We start from the raw sequence: 16,486 nt of genomic DNA, 5'->3' as shown, positions 1-16,486 counted from the left end.
ATCTGCTGACAGATTTCCCTCTTAGTGGCGCCATCTCTTATCCCCTCCGAACACTCATCGATCAAGCTCCTCTACCCCCTTCCTCTCTCATGGCGCTGGTTTCACATTTCGCCCACTTGTAGCGCTGTGGGGACTGTCGTCTTCAATATCATAGGGCGGCAGCACAGTGGGGTCGTCAGACGAGTCCAAACATGGGGGGAGGGCCCAGCCCGCCCCCGCAAGGGGGTCGTTTACCCTTGGCAAATTGGAAAATTCATTACATAACATCTAAAATAATTTCAGTAAGTCTAATAATATATGTTCCCTGTTATTTCCTGTTAAAAGACGCGCTAGAATGTTGAGGTTTTAGGTGGCCGTCAAAAAGTGAGGCTTGGTCTGCTGATGAATATTAAGATTGTTGTTTAAAGGAGCCTAACATCTAGGTCATCGGCCTCTAATAGTACGAAATGTAATGGAAATTTAAAACTTCAAAATCATCCACTGAACAGAATAAATAAACGCGATGGTGAAGAATGAATGGACGGATAGGAATATATATCAGTCGATCCGACCCAGAAACTATCATAAACAATAGTATTACTGACCAAGGTATTGCTTCTAAAGCACAACCCTGAATCGAGGATGGTTGTTGTCTAAAGGGGTCCAAAATACAGGTCAACGGCCCCTCATAACGGCACTTATCGCTAGTAAAGTAGAACCATGGTATTTCTCATGTTGGGGTACTAATCGAAAGTAGTGTAGACTCGCGGTGTTCCACACATTATGGTACTACTCAAAAGTATTGTACGCCGTACAGGTTACGCAGACCTATGGTGTTTCTCACATAATGGCGCCACTCATAGACAAGGCAAACCCACGGTGTTCCTCACCTAGGGGTACTTATCTTTTTTTTTCAAGTTGCTTTACATCACTCCGACACAGACAGGTCTTACGGCGACGATGGGACAGGAAAGGGCTAGGAGTGGGAAGGAAGCGGCCGTGGCCTTAATTAAGGTACAGCCCCAGCATTCGCCTGGTGTGAAAATGGGGAAACCGCGGAAAACCATCTTCAGGGCTGCCGACAGTGGGATTCGAACCCACTATCTCCCGAATACTGGATACTGTCCACACTTAAGCGACTGCAGCTATCGAGCTCGGTGGTGTACTTATCACGGGTGCAGGTATTCTCGTGGTGTTCCTCACATATTGGGTACTAATCACAGGAAAACCACAGATCCGTCGTGTTTTTCACAATGGTACTAATCACGGATACTGGAAAATCCATACAGACTCACCTTCAGTTGCTACTAATCACAAACCTATTGTGTGCCTAACATAGTGGTATTACTCGCAAGTAAAAGCAACCTATGATGTTCCCCGCTTAATGGTACTAATCACAAGTAGTGTAATGGTTCTATACAATCATCACTTGGTCGCCCCTTTTAGTCGCCTCTTACAACAGGCAGCGGATACCGTGGTTGTATTCTTCGTCTGCGTCCCCCACCCACAGAGGGTGAGGCTAGGTTTTTACTCCAATTTGCTTGGGGTGGAAATGCAAAATCATGGAAAAATCAAGTTGAGGGCTACCAACGGTGGAAGTTCTCCTGAACATAAGGTGGTATTTTAAGAGGACGTGCACCTGAGCAAACCTTCTTTATTAACACTAGCTGTGTTGAAACACCGGATCCCGTGAGATCTCCGAAGTTAAGCAACGTTGGGCGTGGTCAAGATTTGGATGGGTTGCCACGCGCTGTTGGTGGGGTTAAGGGAATGGAGGAGCGGAAAGGAACCGACCACCCTACTGTACGTAAACTCCGGCTCAGATACACCTCTGCGGAGGTTCTGACCTGCCCACAGAATACACCCTCACCTTACCTATTCCATCGGTGCATTTTTTTTTTTTTTTTTTTGCTAGCGGCTTTACGTCACACCGACACAGATAGGTCTTATGGTGACGATGGGATAGGAAAGGCCTAGGAGTTGGAAGGAAGCGGCCGTGGCCTTAATTAAGGTACAGCCCCAGCATTTGCCTGGTGTGAAAATGGGAAACCACGGAAAACCATCTTCAGGGCTGCCGATAGTATGATTCGAACCTACTATCTCCCGGATGCAAGCTCACCGCCGCGCGCCTCTACGCGCACGGCCAACTCGCCCGGAATTGGTGCATTTTCTTGATGCAGGGTCCGGGATGAGGTGAGGTATTATATGGCAGGTTTTTACGGCCGCATGCCCTTCCCCACGTCAGCCTTAGATGAGGAGTTAATGCAGCTGAAATGAATGATATTGGGTAAGGAGGTATAAGGTGTTGGTTGTGGCCTATGAATTGGGTCTGATCCGGCCTTTGCCTGGAAATAAAATAAGGAAAAGAAGACAGCCGACTGTGGGGTTCGAACCCAGTCCTTTCCCGAACGCAGAGCTTGGCTACATAGCCGTAGCATGGTCATTCTTCTTGGTCCTCTTCTTTCTTTCTGTCTTTCTTTCTTTCTTTCTTCAAAGAGCGCGTTTGAACTTGGCCTGATGGTTTTCGCCTTATCCTCTCAAAATGTCTTTATGAATGTACTGTGTTGCATCTTGCCTTCCGTGGACCACTTCCTACCAGTTTTCTTTTTAGGTTTCTCCACGAATTTGTGCTTGGCGACTATTGTACTCTATGATCTTCTGTGATATTCATTTCTTGGAGGTCGGCCTTAGTTTCTTCCAGCCAGTTTATTTTAATCCTCTTTGAGTTGATTACTTTAAATAATTTTTTTGCTGAGCCTGCCACTGTCCATTCTATAGATATGGCCATAGAATTTCAGGAGTCTCTTGCGTACGGCATCCGTGAACCTCTCGGTTAAGTAGAAGTCCGCTGTTCTCTTAATCCACATTCCATTTTCTCTCGTGGGACCATATTTTCCGGAGAATTTTGCTTCTTGCTTTTCACTTTCTATAATTTTAGGGATAGTACCGAACTGGTCCGAAGGGTAGTTGGTAGTCAGAAGCAGGAATTCCAGAATGGGTTACTAATCTAAACCCTCACTATAGTTCATTCCATGTTAAGAAAACAGTATTACTCTTATGACAGCAGGGTTGCCATATCGAACCGCTCTGCTCCACAGCATGACGGAAAAAACGTGGCACATAAATTTGTGAAATTCAGTATTTACGTTCAAGACTAAAAGCAGAACAAACTAAGCTTTAATTTTTTTATGAACTAAAGGGGACGGGAGTTTGCAGGGACTATTTTTGGTTCATACAGAATCGGAGGTAAACTACCACACACACAAAACCTCAGCATTGAAGTGTATGGCAAACAGGTGGAGAAAATAGACAAATAATGATTATGGGGTTGAGGGGTGAGGGATGCATTCAACTGCATTTAATAAATGTATCCGGGCAATAAAGGCTACAAAACCGACACAACAAATAAATACTCTACAAAAGATCGCTGTATTATTATTATTATTATTATTATTATTATTATTATTATTATTATTTTCCACAAATTGTAGATACAATTCAGGTATGTTGAATGGAGAAACTTCAGAACCCGACATAGAATGTGCCTCCATCCCTAATTAAAATTACAATATTATAATATTAACGTTGAAGAAATAAATTACACGCGTAGACTTATCGCATAACTCTCACTTAACACAAGACAATTACGCACTTATTTAAAGCCTAAAAACGCACAGGCAACAAATAAAAACTGTAGATGACTCCACTACAGAAGTGAGCTGCCGGCGGTTCACAGAGTGAGGGTTGCACGATGCTTGTACCAGAAGAAGGGAAACGAAGCGATGGCTGTTCCTGCCATTGTGCTTCCTCCCTACAAACATATTTATGGAAAAGGAAATATTACATAGTGATTTTAATAACTCACAGGCAAAAATGTATCATTGCTTTTATCTATCTTTCATAATACATTACAATGTACAGTATAATAACTCTTAATCAGAAGGAATTATGGGTGCCTCTGAGGCGGTGTGTTCACTCCTTGTCGATCCATAAGCGCAGTACTGCGTGGAATGAGCTATAGACTCAGTGTCTGTCCTCGAACAGTCGCAGAGCAGTGCAACTCGTGTACAAGTGTCCAATGCTTTCCATGTTAAGTGAGAGGGGTTTTATGTTAGTCGTTTTTTGAGGGATTTAGATATTCAAAAGGTGACAGGACACAATCGGGTGTAAAGTGGCTAACCTGACAGTGGAACCTCGATATCTCGGAGCACCTCGAGAGCAAAATTTTATTTCGAGTTATACAAATTTCGAGATAAAGATAAGACCATTTTTGGGCATATATTACGCATAATTGAATCATATATATCTACAGGCTTATACCGAGTACAGTACATTTACAGCTTTCACTAATATACTAACAAACTCGTCGCTTTAATTACGAGTAAAGCCCGGATTTTTATGCACTAACAGGTTAGATTGCAAACTAATTTGGTTAATAGGAAGTGTAGGCCACCCGCTCTTCCATAATGTAGCGAGAGTAACATCAAATATAGGGGTTCTGATGGACCATACCCCTAAAGTCTATGCAATCCCCATAGCACAATAGTTGTGAAGGTAGACTATACTTGCAACTCGCTTCAGTAAATTCACATTCTAACCTATTAATGCATAAAAATCCTGGCTCTAATTATGACCGTTATTATAGTAACCTTTTAGAAGATTATTATTGTTTGTTTGTTCGTTTGTTTATCCAAGCCTTGTCCCGTTTCTCAACGGGGTCGGGAAACAGTAACGTGAAAGAATTAAGAAGTACTGGCAGTCTAGGAAAGAAGGGGTCAAGATGAATGCACTACTCACTAGCTGAGTGTAGAATGAAGCTTTGTGGCCGATATATATTTGGAAACAATAATGCCATCTTTAACGTTTACATGTAGTAGATTCTTGTAGTTCCCACTGAGCACTAATGGGGTTTTAATTAAACTCGAGGAGAGTCATTCCCATGCAGACCGTGAAGGTACCCTGGAAGAGGGGAAATAAAATTCCATGAAATCGATTCCAAGTATAATTAGTTCTATTACTGACGACCTTTGCCCTCACCGTTTAATCTGGCTCACATTCAAGTTGAATACTTAATAATAATTATAATAATAGTAATCATTATTTAATTATGCCTCTTCAGTAAATCAGGAGTAATTGGATAATCGAAATTGAAGAAGACCTTCAAGAAATTATCATAACATAACATTAAATGGGACAGACGCTGCTGAGCAAACATCATTTTGCTGAAAAACCCAAGGGAAGAGGAGAAAGCAAAATTAATAATAATAATAATAATAATAATAATAATAATAATTCCTGAACATTTTGTAATGTCGCATAGGCCAAGTACACTGGAGTTGTATGATTTAACCACCCATAAATACCACCGGCGCCATGGTATCGGACACACTATAATGGAAACAGAAGTACAAAGACTAGCCCAGAACCATGTGCCTCTCTATTAGGTAGGGCCCTTTTCTAAATTTACTGAAGAAGCATGTAAATCGGAACCAACCCGCTATTATTGGCTCAGATTGGTACCTTAAATGAGAATAAATTTACCTCCTAAAATGCAAATATTCTACCTGTTTGGTAAAATGATCAGCGTAGATGATTTCGGTTCGTGGACCTCGTATTCGAAACCCGGGCAGACCGAAGGTGTACAGTTAATTCTTTCGCTCGGGGACGGGGTGTTTATGTTCATATTAGATTATTTTCTTCATCTTCAAACTACAAATTGCACTACGAACCATTACAGGAACATACAATACTCAATACATACCTCCGCATAAGATTGCATCAAGAAGGGCATCCGACCGTAAAAATAGGTCACTCAGCATGAAATTTCAACCAAAAAATTTGAGCAAAGGCTGGAAAGAAGAAGTATACCTCGAAGTTGGTCATTCATCCTTTTCGTGAATGAACTAAGACAGAATATTCCGCTCACAGTTGAACATTTACAAGGATTCCTTCCTTACGGTGTTTGAAATTGGACGATGGTGGTGGTGGTGATGATTGTTCTAAGAGGAAGTACAACTAGACAACCATCCTCTATTAACATTAATCAGAGGGAAACGTGAAAGATGTCCGAGATGTCTTCCATTCTGCAAGTCTTGCTCGCTCTTGCGTTCATTTAAGATTTTGTGCTCTTCAAGAAAATTTGCGTGAACTTAACCGTGATGGTGCAGGTTGGAGTTCATACAGCGGATGAGCTTGGGCTTTTAGTGGTGTGGTCCTTCCTTACGGGCTGCTACTTCATGTCGGGTATCAGGAGGTGCACTGCCTGGTACAATTAAATGGAAGCAATGGCAGCAGTGGTAAAGGTCTCCGTGGTCGCCAACCCACGCTCCCAATTTGAGAGCCCCTGGGGCCCATTTTAGTCGTCTCTTACGTTATTCTACAGCCCGTACCCATAGAGATTTTTGCTGGTGGCTTTACGTCGCACCGACACAGATAAGTCTTATGGCGATGACGGGATAGAAAAGGGCTAGGTGTTGGAAGGAAGTTGTCGTGGAATTAATTAATTAAGGTACAGCCTGGTGTGAAAATGGGAAAGTACGGAAAACCATCTTCAGGGTTGCCGATAGTATGATTCGTACCTACTATTCCCCGGTGTTTTAATTGGACAACTCTTGGGATTGACATTTTCTCTCACTCTCACTGGAAGTGGGTGGGGAGGGGCTCGATCCGAACTCAGCACACTGGTATTTGGCAATGATTTAAAAGATCTCTTTCGGGACAAAATTCTGGTACATCTGCGTCTCCGAATCCAGTAAAAGTAGTGAAACCGAGTTATTCTTCTTCTTTTACTACTACAGATTTTCCCCACATTTGGTCCTGTTTTACGGCTGGATGCCCTTGTGTAGTATGTTGTCTGAATATGAAGAGGGAAGTGTTGGGACAAACACAAACACCCAGTCCCCTGGGTAAGAAGAATTAATCAGACGCGATTAAAATCCCCGACCTGGCCTGGAATCGAACCCGGGACCCTCCGAACCGAAGACCTCATCGCTGACCATTCAGTCAATGAGTCGGACTAGTGAAAACGAGAACATTATTATTAAACTAAAATCCACTCCCTTGCGTGAAACTCTATCTGTTATCGATTCGACACACCACGCTGCACTGTCAACTAGCGCGCACACACACGGGATCTCTAGTTTCCATTATATCCTGCCGTTCATTTAAACCCGCTCACTGGAACGGCTCCTCGTAATTCGCTGCGACAAATGAACCAGTTCGTGAGTTATGAACCGGCTGAACTCATTGCTTGACTGGGAGGAAGACGAACAGATAAACGGAGTGACCTATCATGACCGCGTCTCCGGCAATCACATTTCACCTCAAGTTCGGCTACCAGGGCTAGGGGATAACACAATAGCTCCGGGTCCAGACGGGTTGAGTTTGATTGCCGACTTGGCGTGAAGAATTCTTCGACCGTGTTTTGTTGCTCTCTTGTCTAGATCCGCTCTCTCATCAAAAAGACTTCGACAGAGTTGTGAGATGGACAATAGGCAATTGCATGTTATAAACAGAAGTGAAGGCAGCTCTGAGTGTAGCAAGTAATGGGGTGTGAGAAAGCTGTGAGCAGTGACACGGGAATTGGATGCAACAACTGCACACAGAGTTACTCTTTTAATTCAAACACAATTGGTCCATTTCTTGCGAATGATCCGGAGGTAATTTTTTATTTTACTATCATTCTGTTCATAACTGATAATTACAGCATATCACAATGACATAAAACAGGCGCCCCAGCAGTCAAAATGTGAAGTGGACAGCAGTGATGGCGTGCATTTTCCTACAGTAACATTATTTACAAATCGCACACTTCGTAAAATTTTAAACTCATTTAAAAAAAGAAATTGTCGATATTTATGAAATAAGAGTGCAATTCGTCACTGCTAATGTCTATTCTCTTTCTCTTGAATGCTCATTGGTCACGATATATATGATAGTTGTAATTCACCGAGATCGATAGCTGCAATCGCATAAGTGCGGAAAGTATCCACTATTCGGGAGATAGTGGGTTCGAACCCCACTGTCGGCAGCCCTGAGTATGGTTTTCCGTGGTTTCCCATTTTCACACCAGGCAAATGCTGGGGCTGTACCTTAAGTAAGGCCACGACCGCTTCCTTCCCACTCCTAGCCCTTCCCTATCCCGTCGTCGCCATAAGACATATCTGTATCGGTGCGACGTAAAGCAAATTGAAAAAAGTTATAATTCTTCAGGCCATCAATACCCACGTCAAGAAAGGAAACGTGAGTTACCACATGGAGTGTTGACAGATCCCTTCTGCTTTTTAAGAATTCTAAAATGAAAGGAAAATGAAATATAGTCCAGCCCCGCGGTCTAGTTGGCAACGCGTTCGCCTGTCACCCGGCGGCCTCGGGTCAGGGGTTTTTAATTGTAAAATGACTAATATCGCTAGCCTGGGGACTGGGTGTTTGTGTCATCCTTGATGTTCCTTTCCTCACATTCAACACTTTACATTTCCGCCATTTCCAAATATAGGCAGGTTCACAACATATGGTGTAAAGTAGGGGCTAAAGATCTCCTTAGATCGACGCCCCGAATAAATAGCATTTAAAAAATGAAAGATAAACTTCTGCAAATATATTTCATTATCAACGTCACTTACATTGCATTATATTGTTTTAAAGAATGCAATATTCACAGTACTAGTACCACATAATTCAGTTCAAAAACGCACATCCATTCCCTATCATTGTCCATCTCAAGGCTGCCTGTCAATCAATCATCACATTTAGTTTTCTATAACATTTGCAACAATATGTCTTGTTGGGCTTCAAGCCCATAGTTTTACAATTTTTGAGCTCCCAGCTGAAATTTACAGACGACCACCAATTTGTTCAAAGGGCAGAAATCCCCTAATTCACGAAGCACTTGTTCCCCGAAATTACAACACCTAGCCTTCAAGAGGTATTCATTAATGTTACAAAAACTTTGAAAAAGAGCTAATAGGCTCTCAGTTTTCCAAGCCTACTCAAGGCAACATCAACTTAAAAATTTTGGCCTCTGAAGGCACAACTTACAATAGGAAAATGATTATACAGGGGTATTTGATACCCAACCTACTGGGCCTTCATGTAAAAGGAAAAACGATTAAATCTTCTTCTTCTTCTTCTTCTTCTTTTCTAGCCTATTTCAATCCACTGCTGGATATAGGCCTCTTCCATGTGCTTCCATCGTCTTCGGTCTTGAGCCACTTGGAACCAGCGTGTTCCAGCCAACAGCTTTATGTCGTCGAGCCATCTCTTCAGGGGTCTTCCAATGCCTCTCTTGTGTCCCCATGGTCTCCAGTGAACGATTAAATAAATGGCCCAAACACAAAATGAATGGAGGCGAATGCTTGCACTCCTAGATATGAGCACTTAAAACCTAAAGGGCACTAGGCCGGAGATACAGGGGATATTCCCAAACTACTGAGGTGACTCGTATAAGGATAAATTAATGCATTACGGAAAGGAAGAAAGCCAGTTACAAACGTAGTCACCTCAAAGCAAGATGAAGGGGAGCTCGAGAGGATACATCACTCTCTATCCCCGATTTACAGTTAAAGATTTATGAAGTTTTTACATTAGCCGGCAGAAAGTTACATGTTTAGGAAAACTAGGTTACATAGTTAATGGTTCGGACCTTTCCCTCAGATTAAACTGCGGAGCTAGCAAGAAATAAATATGTTACGTGGCCATTACCTTTTCGGTGAACTGCTGCCTGATGAAAGAGGCGCCGCCCGCCTCCTGCTTAGACACACACACTAGTTAGATGACGATCAATTGGCCAAGAGACGTGAAAATCCGCAGTTTATAAACCCTCGGGGAAAGTTGGAGATCATTCAAGATGAAACTAGCCACACCCTCTCACTTTATTGGTAAATTTAAAAATATACTGAAAATCGAAGAAAAAGAAGAAGGAGGCTGTGATTGGTAGAAAATTAATTACAGAAATTAGGGATTGGCTGGATTCAAAACTGGCGGAAAGAAAAGAAAAATATTGCCAACCCAAAAATAAATGAACATCAATTACTAAAAAACTTATGAATACAAAATTTCTTCAAAATATAAGTTCTTATACCACCCACCAGGGTGCATGATCATAGTTTTTTGGTAGTGTCATCTATGAGAGAATGTCCAAATTTCTTGATGAAAGGAAAACAAAACAAGTAGAAATTCACACAGTTCAGAAAACTTCACAATAACAAAATTATATCATATTTTAGTGGTGACATCTTCTGAGTAAGTTTATCTAGGTCTAGGTTCAATTTCACGGTTTCACCAGTAGAGGAGTTCTTTTAGGCGCTAGATTTAAATGCGCGGCGTTGGGGTGTACCTCCCGGTACAATTATTATTATTATTATTATTATTATTATTATTATTATTATTATTATTATTATTATTATTATTATTATGCCCATTCAGAGAGCGTGTTGAAACTTGTTCGTTATCCTGATAGTTTTCGCCTTCTTATACTTCTAAAATCTCTTCATGCATTGTTTTGGATATTTCGTTCTCTGGGGCACTTCCTACCAGTTTTTTTTTTAGGTTTATCCACGAATTTGTGCTTGGCTACTATTTTTCTTAAAGTTCCGCCTTAGTTTCTTCTAGTTTATTGTGAGCTCCTTTGAATTTATTACCTGAAATAACCCTTGGGTGAGTCTGTCGCTGTCCATTGCCATATTAATATGAGGCGTCTCTAGCGTACCGCATCAGTGAACCTGTCAGTTAATGAGTAGAGGTCCGCTGTTCTCTCGCGGGGTCATAAATATTCCGGAGAATTTTATTTTCTTGTTCTTCAATTTCTATTATTTTTGAGTGACCTCCAAGGGATGTGATTACTGAGACGTATAAATCTTCCGGGAAGACAACTGTCTTGTAATGTCGTCATTTTGAATTACGAGATATGATTCTCTTGTTGTATTAAATCGACGTTAGTCTGTACGCTCTATCGATTTTGGTGGCTCTTTCTACGTTGGCACTACTAGCTAGTCCCGGTGGTAGTATGATTTCACCAAGTTATTTGAAGGAGGACACCTGGGAAATTGTGCAGTTTTCCATCCTTAGCGGAGGTTTCTCCAGGTACTGGTGTTTTCGTACGATATCTGGAGGCCTGCCTTTAATGATATATTGTGTGATCTCTGTGCGGCGTATCTGGTTTCATCGCTGGTCTTAGTAATGATTGTTAGATCATCAGCAAAGGCTGAACATTTCACCTTAACTTTGCATCCCATACTTCCGATGCTCACATTTTTGACGTTCCCCTACCATTCTCTAATTACTTATTATTATTATTATTATTATTATTATTATTATTATTATTATTATTATTATTATTATATGCGTTAGGCCCTCTAAGGAGCACGTAGAACCATTAGTTAGCATTCTTCTTCTTGTTTCTCTTATCCTCCCAAAATTTCTTCATCCTCGCACTGTGAGTCTGTCGTCTTTCTTGAGTCCATGCCTCCTGGAGTTTCAAGTTTCTTGTACATTGTCTGGCTGCAAAGCTGTGCAAGTTAATTTTGTGTCTAAATGTAGCCCGTGTAGTTGTCAGTGGGTCAACGCCGATTTCTGCGAGATCTTTTTGGGTGTCAGCAAGCCACCGTACTTTATTTTGTCGGGTTCCGCTGATAATGAGGAAGATTTTCTTGGTCAGTCGCGAGTCGTCCATTCGTGCTAGATGTCCGTAGAATTGCATACGTCTTTTCCGGGCGATTGAAGTGAATCTTTCGGTCAGCGAGTAGAGTTCTTCCGACCTTTTTCGCATCCATATTCCATCTTGGAACTTTGGTCCAAATATTTTCGTAAGTATTTGCCGTTCCATTTTCTCGATGCCATTGATATTGATGGCCAGTGTTGATGTTTCAATCGCGTAGAGTGCTTCAGGAAGAACTAATGTATGGTAGTGACGCAGCTTGCCTTGGATGGAAAGGGATTTCTTATTGTAGATATTCCAGGTGACTGTGTAGGCTTTACGTAATTCTTCGGCACGGGTTTTGTTGGCTATCCTGTCGTTACCAGTGCTTCCGATAATTTCACCTAAGTACTTGAAATGTTTAACTCGTGTGATATTATTATTATTTTTATTGTTATTATTATTATGTAACTTACGCCCTTTCAATTTTACTGTCCATAAAAGGATTCACAACATTGCCCTGTTATGTTGTCCATTGACGTGGTAGTAAATTTAGTGGCACAGATACTCCACATTTATGTACGTTTAATTTCCTCCCAGTTTTGATCTCGTAGTTCTAAGAACGAGGGTAACACTGCTACGCAGTCATTCATAGAATAAGACCACGAGTTTTCCAATATACATATCCCTTATATAATGCAACAACAACAACAAAATATTGTGCAAATGAAAATAGGATTGCGGAGTATTTTAGGCCGTAATGTGGACTGCATTGTTCTTCCAAGAAATACGTACGAGTACTATGCAGGCCGAACAAAACACGTGGGATTTTCGAAGCCATGCTCCCGTCGTTCGGATACTACGTCAGACTGGAGATCCTCTGCCACGTAAAACTAAAAGCCTGTTTCTTTTTTAAAGAGCTATGCCAACGTAACTCTTCGGCTGCGATCAGGTTACGAAGAGAATTGGGTAAGCTCCTGCTAGAAGAATGCCCTGCTACCCATTGCACATATCAGTTCTCCGTAAAGCCTACGCAGCAGGCGATCTGCCCGCCACGCCAAGCCGCGGCGTGCCGTGCCGTGCCGCGCCGCGCCGGGGGGCAATTCATTCTTTCATTCTGTCCCGCTACGTGGGCGGTAAATCTGCAAGCGAAGCAAAGAGACGAGAAGCAAGAGCAGAGAAGAGAAAAGAAGAGAAGAGAAGCAAGCAGCCGACTTCTACTTGTCTCTCTCAATAATCCCAGAGGAAAATTAAAAACCCAACTCACGCCAGCACAGACAACATACACCAATTCAATATTCTCTGTTACTTGCGAGTCACACCGTGCGCTCTCGTACATCTTAATAACCTAGCTACAGGAATTAGCGTTCACGGAATGACCCTGTGGTTTAGAGGGTAGAGACTACAGAAGTCACTATTATAGAGTAAATAATAATAATAACAATAATATTTGTGCGATATTTGGTGAATTGGTCGAATCCAATAATTCTGAGAAGTTCGCCATCTTAACACGTGTCAACAAGTTTGAAACAGCTTTCCGACTCACTCAAAACATATATAACAAAAAATCCATCTCTCAAAATGTAAAAATTCGACATTATCAAATTGTGCTTAGACCTGGAACATTATATGCAGTAGAATGTTTAACACATCGAACGCATAGCCTGTCTCAAAGATGGTGTTTACAGACTTCGGAGCAACTTAGAAATATGCAGCCACGCCGAAAAGATATCAAGCGTAATCCGGAAAAAGAAGGAACACATTTGACGTTCACGTCTTCAGATTGCCAGCTGAAAGAATCTGTGAACGTTTGTTATTCCATTTCAAAAGTCTTAAAACGATTCCTCCTTGGTTGGTGGAGATGGATAAATCTCAGAAACAGGCATTCAACTCCGAGCACCACTCAGACAGGTTCACAAAGAAGAAGTCCCAACTCGACTGAAACATGTCCATTGTGATTCATGGAAGAAAGCACACTCTGAAAGGATGAAAACCTGGGTGGGTCCGTAAGAAGACAAACAGTTGATATATCGCGGTTCTCAGTCGCTCTAACGATGAAGAAGAAGAATAAATAATAATATAAAGAGTAGAATTATACTGGGTTGCAAAAAGAAGAACATTAAAATCAATTGTATTGCTTTTGTTTGCTGAACCAATGGAGGAAACAAGGAGCATATCCTTGAACAAGCAGCTAAAATAGGTCTTCACATCTCCTTCGAAGAAACAAACATCCACGTAAATACATCAAAGTCCAAGGACGTAATAAGAATTCAAATATCTCAGAGAAGGGATTTGTTGGAATGCTGTTGAATGTAAAGCAATCGAATCCAGAAAAAATAAGCTTAAACTGGCCTTCCAACTAACAAAACGTACCCTTTCATGGGAGTCCAAAATCACAGTATAAAACAGTGATTAAATCAGAAGTACTATTCCCAACAGGAACATTAAACATAAACTTAAAAGGCCAGATGGAGAAACTCGAGCTAAAAGAAAGGAAAATTTTGATTAAGATCATAGGAACAAAATTTCAGGATAATAAGAATGAAACACTCTAGAAGAAAATTTAAAACTCTCATATACTATTATTCGAAAAAGGATACATTTTAACGTCATCTTCTCAGAATGAACTCTAATAGATTAACCAACAAACTTTGACTTCTTCTGTAACCGCAAACAAAGCTAAAGTAATAACTAAAGACGAACATATCAGTTTCCAAGTCGATTCTTCATTAAAATCCACACCTATTATCCCGGAAAGCGAGAGGGAACGAAGAAATAATGAAAGAACACGTACCCCAAAGAGGGCGAAACTAAATAATAATAATTATAATAATAATAATAATAATAATAATAATAATAATAATAATAATAATAATAATAATAATAATAATAATAATAATAATATGCGAAAAGAAATGAATCAGTTCAATTTTACGAATGTAATTAAATTAGTTCACAAAAGAACCGGGCTTAAATTTGAATGGCTCGCATTTTCTGATGATTGAGCGTTTTTTAGAGTACCTGCAAATTTCAACTATGTAGATTCTGAAGTCCCCAAGGAAACAGCAGAAAAAACTGGATTGATAATATCTTTCTTGAAGAGTGGGTAGATGAACGTAAATGACACAGATCTAACCTGGACAATGAGGACTAAGTATGGCGACATAAAACGAGCTAAGAAATTCAAGTGCCGGGCTGAGTGGCTCAGACGGTTAAGGCGCTGACCTTCTGACCCCAACTTGGCAGGTTCGATCCTGGCTCAGTCCGGTGGTATTTGAAGGTGCTTAAATACGACAGCCCCGTGTCGGTAGATTTACTGGCACGTAAAAGAACTCCTGCGGGACTAAATTCCGGCACCTCGGCGTCTCCGAAGACCTTAAAAAGTAGTTCGTGGGACGTAAAGCAAATAACATTATTATTATTATTAAGAAATTCAAGTAACCAGGTGAGAGAGATTCTGACGCTAAAAATCAATAACAATGCCTCAATCGAGGAACGGGCAAGTGAGACAGAGATGGCATTCCGACAGTCAGAACACCTACAAATCGAAATTACTCCTCTGTCAGGCCAAATTCTGATATTAGAGTACTGTAGTCAAACCTGCATACTTATATACAACTGAGACAATACTCGGAAAGAGACTCTCAGATGTGGAAAAGAAAGTTCTTAAAAAATTCTTTGGACCCAGGAAACCAACAGATGAATTTACTTACCTCTTAAGACCAAACCAAGAACTATACGAAAGATTTGAAAATTAAGAAAAGGAGATAGGTTTTCTATGGAAAAAACCCTGTGGGTGGGGGCCTGGTATTCCCTGTCTGTCGTAAGAGGCGACTAAAAGTGGCGACCGAGGAGTGGTGGATTTGGATTCATGAGATTACCTGTGATTAGTACCACTATATGAGGAACACCGCGGGTCTGGGCGAATAGGTAGGCAAGTCAATAAGTATATGCAATTTTGCTCTAATTGTGTTTAGGTTGGCTCCATGGCGTTGGGTGCTCACCAGCCGCTAGATGGTACCGTTGTCTATGTCTGTGGTAGGTTTCAGTGTTATCAGATCAGTACAGCTTGCGCTGTTGCGACGTAAGAGGGTCGCACCACACTCTGTTTGCACCAAGAAAGAACAGTGTTCTCTAATCCGTTTTTTTGTGGTGTGAGAATCATAGGTAATGTGCATGTGGTTTTCCATGTCATCAACAGTCACTCATCTGTTATTCAGGATCATATCACGAAATTGTTCAATATTGGCATCAGTTGCGGCTGCAGACGGAAGTCCGGATCTTTCCTCATCCTTCGCGTTCGTGGGATCCCTTTTGAACTGTTCAGTCCACTGGTGAACACTTCACTGTGGTAAAACACTGCCCCTGTATTGTACTGAAAGTCTTATATGAATTTCCGCACCGGGTGCACCCTCAGACCACAAAACAGACTACAGAATGCTGTTCTTCCTTGGTGCAAACACAGAGTGGTGCGGCCATCTTTACGTCGCAACAGCGCAGGCTGTACTGATCTGATAACGCTGAAACCTACCACAGACATAGACAACAGTGCCGTCTAGCGGCTGGCGAGCACACAATACCATAAAGCCAACCTAAAGACAATCAGAGCAAACTTGCAGATACTTACTGACTTGCCTTGGTACAACGTGGTCACTTGTATAGAATAAGAAATTTAATCATGGAAAATAAATATTTGATTACGATTCGACAAAACGTGCAAAATAAAGTAAGTCTATGAAGTCATGAAAACTCTACGGTCGTTACAATAGTGACAGGCTACAGCCAATGTTTTTCAGTTTGCTTTACGTCGCATCGACACAGAAAGGTGTTATGGCGACGATGGGATAGGAAAGGGCTAAGAGTGGGAAGTAAATG

At 41.3% G+C, this 16,486-nt stretch overlaps 1 protein-coding gene across 1 annotated transcript in view; it reads left to right on the top strand.

The window, feature by feature from the left end:
* The window catches only part of mAChR-A (muscarinic Acetylcholine Receptor, A-type), a 252,578-nt gene that overhangs the window by 175,111 nt on the left and 60,981 nt on the right, over positions 1–16,486 (top strand). The window lies entirely within an intron of this gene.

The sequence above is a fragment of the Anabrus simplex genome, chromosome 13 (genome assembly GCF_040414725.1).
Source record: "Anabrus simplex isolate iqAnaSimp1 chromosome 13, ASM4041472v1, whole genome shotgun sequence".
In the NCBI taxonomy this organism is placed as follows: Eukaryota; Metazoa; Arthropoda; class Insecta; order Orthoptera; family Tettigoniidae; genus Anabrus; species Anabrus simplex.
This window is presented reverse-complemented; position numbering and strand designations above follow the sequence as displayed.